Raw genomic sequence first — 3,550 nt, forward strand, 5'->3', positions numbered from 1 at the left:
TCACTTGGTTTCCAGGTTTTTGCCAACACAAACAGTGCTGCAATAACATACTTGTATGTATACCCTTAAATATTGGTGTTTTTATTTCCATGCAATAGATTCCCCAGAGTGAGCTTAATGGGTCAAAGGTATTCATGTTTTATTATACTAGCTGGTACCAACTGCTTTCCCAAAGGCTACAATTCACATTTCTATAAATAATGTTATGAGTATGTGTTTCTTTACAACTCTACCAGCATATACATTTTTCCCAAGTCTTACTGATATGTCTGAAGTAACACTAATTTAATTTGTGTTCCCCTGAGTACTATATTCTATATTGAGCATTCTTTCATGTTTACTAGCCATATGGATTTCTTCTGTGAACTGACTACTCTTATCCTTTGCCCAGATGTTTCTATCATGTCTTTTTCAAGTCATTTATAGAGTTCTTTGATACTGCAGAACCTATAGTCTTCATTTTAAACTTAAAAAAAAAATGTATCCTCATTTAAAATATTTTTTAATTCAAGTTTTCAATCTATCTGGAATTTATTTTTATATGTCGTATTATGGGGCACAAAATTACTTTCCCTAGATGTGCCAATACCATTTACTAAATAATCTAACCTTTTCCCACCAAACTAAAACATCATTTTAGTTGTATATTAAATTGTCACATATACTGGGCCCTATTTCTGAAGTCCTTATTCTTTTTCATTAATCTGCCCATTCCTATGCCAATACTACCTCAGCTTGGTTACAATGGCTTTTCATAGTATTCTGTATGCTGGTAACATACAGAATACTACCACAAGTTCTACCACACTCTCTTTTGTTATACCTATTTTTTGACTAGTCTCAGGAAATTCTTCATTTGTAAGAATCAGAGGATCATTTTATCAAATAAAAAATTCTTGGTTTTATGTATATATATATATATATATATTTTTTTTTTTTTTAACTGCATTTTGTCTTTGGTGCTGCATGGGCTTTTCTCTAGTTGCGCGAGCAGGGGCTACTCTTTGTTGCGGTGTGCAGGCTTCTCATTGCGGTGGCTTCTCTTGTTGCGGAGCACGGGCTCTAGAGCGCAGGCTCAGCAGTTGTGGCGCACGGGCTTAGTTGCTCCGCGGCATGTGGATCTTCCTGGACCAAGGATCGAACCCCTGTCCCCTGCATTGGCAGGCCAGGGAAGTCCTCTTGGTAATTTAAAAAAATTTTAAAAATTTATTTATTGATTGATTTTTGGCCGCATTGGGTCTTCGTTGCTATGCCTGGGCTTTCCCTAGTTGCGGCAAGCAGGGGCTACACTTCGTTGCGGTGTGTGGGCTTCTTATTGCTGTGGCTTCTCTTGTTGCAGAGCACAGGCTTTAGGCGCGTGGGCTTCAGTAGTTGCAGCATGTGGGCTCTGTAGTTGTGGCTCACCGGCTTAGTTGCTCTGCAGCACGTGGGATTTTCCCGGACCAGGGATTGATCCTGTGTCCCCTGCACTGTCAGGCGGATTCTTAACCACTGCACCACCAGGGAAGTCCCCCCTCTTGGTAATATATATATGTATATATATATGTATGTATATATATATATATACATATATATATATACATATATATATATTTTAAAGGAAGCACACTCTCCTTATGACTTTTGAGTGGTCTGTTCTCCTTTTTTTTTTTAAATTAATTAATTAATTTATGGCTGTGTTGGGTCTTCGTTTCTGTGCGAGGGCTTTCTCTAGTTGCGGCAAGCGGGGGCCACTCTTCATCGCGGTGCGCGGGCCTCTCACTATTGCGGCCTCTCTTGTCGCGGAGCACAGGCTCCAGATGCACAGGCTCAGCAATTGTGGCTCACGGGCCTAGTTGCTCCGCGGCATGTGGGATCCTCCCAGACCAGGGATAGAACCTGTGTCCCCTGCATTGGCAGGCAGATTCTCAACCACTGCGCCACCAGGGAAGCCCTCTTGGTAATATTTTAATTGAACTTGCATTCAAGTTATATTAATTGGAGGACTTCTAACCCAAGAACATAGTATGTCCTTCCTTTCAGTTGTTTTGTCCTTCAATAAGATTTATTTTTCTAATAGTTACTGTGCCTTTATACTTATCTTTATTCCTATTGTGAGCAGGAATTCCTATTATTCCCTTTTTAGATGCTTTTTGATAGTATAGAGAAAAACTACACGGTTTTATTTATATAGCCCTTCCGTTATCTTATTAAATCTAGTAGTTTTTAAACTACAGTCTTATTTATCAGCAAAAAGTCAATTTTTCTCTTCTTTTCAAAAATTTATACAAATTATTTCATTTTGTGACTAACTATATTTAATATAACTTCCAAGATCATGTTAAATAATAACAGTGATAGCCCATATCTCTACTTCCTGATTTTAACTAAAACAGTTTTTATGTTTTACCATTTAGCAATTATTTCTGTTAGTTTTGGGTAAGAGCTATTTTTTATTTTATTGAAGTGATTTCCACCAATTACTCTTCTACTTAGAACTTTAATTAGGACTAGCTGCTGAACTTTATCAAATGCCTTTTTATGTATGATCATATGATTTTTCTCCTGCCTTTAATTTGTTAATGTAATGGATTATGTTGATCGATCACTTAATACTGAAATACCCATGTATTCTTAGAACAAATTCCATTCAGCAGATGTATTTTTCTTTTACTACATTGCTAAATTCTCTATAGTAATATTTAGTTTAGAAATTACATATTTATACTCACAAGGGAAGCCAGTCTTTAGTTTTATTTTTTGTAGTATCTTTATAATATTTGATATTAAAGTTATACTGGGGCTTCCCTGGTGGCGCAGTGGTTAAGAATCAGCGGGCCAATGCGGGGGACACAGGTTCAAGCCCTGGTCCGGGAAGATCCCATATGCTGTGGAGCAACTAAGCCCATGTGCCACAACTACTGAGTGTGCACTCTAGAGCCTGCGAGCCACAACTACTGAGCCCATGCGCCACAGCTACTGAAGCCCGCGCACCTAGAGTCCATGTTCCACAACAAGAGAAGCACCGCAATGAGAAGCCCACATACCGCAACAAAAGCGAAGAGTAGCCCCCGCTCGCCGCAACTAGAGAAGGCCCACATACACAGCAATGAAGACCCAACGCAGCCAAAAGTAATAAATAAATAATAAATTTATATTTAAAAAAGTTATACTACCTTTAGTAAATAAACTGAGAAGTTTCCATCTTTTTCTATAATCTAGAATGGCTTATGTAACATTAGAATTATATTAGACAGAACTGAGCTATAAACCCATCTGGTCCCAGTCTTTTTCTTTTTTAATTGTGGTAAAATATACATAAAATTTACCATCTTTATCATTTTAAAGTGTACAGTTCAATAGTGTTTAAGCACATTTGCATTGCTGTGCAACCAATTTCCAGAACTCTTTTCACCTTGCAAAACTTAAAACTAGACCCATGAAACAACCCCCCACTCTAGCCCCCCAGGCCCTGGCAACCATCATTCTACCTTTCTGTCTCTGTGAATGAGACTACTCTAGGTACCTCACATAAGTAGTAGAATCATACAATATTTGTCTTTTTGTGACT

Source organism: Delphinapterus leucas, chromosome 11 (genome assembly GCF_059928025.1).
Source record: "Delphinapterus leucas isolate spDelLeu-1000000601 "Yukka" chromosome 11, BTC_Dleu_Yukka2, whole genome shotgun sequence".
NCBI classification, from domain to species: domain Eukaryota; kingdom Metazoa; phylum Chordata; class Mammalia; order Artiodactyla; family Monodontidae; genus Delphinapterus; species Delphinapterus leucas.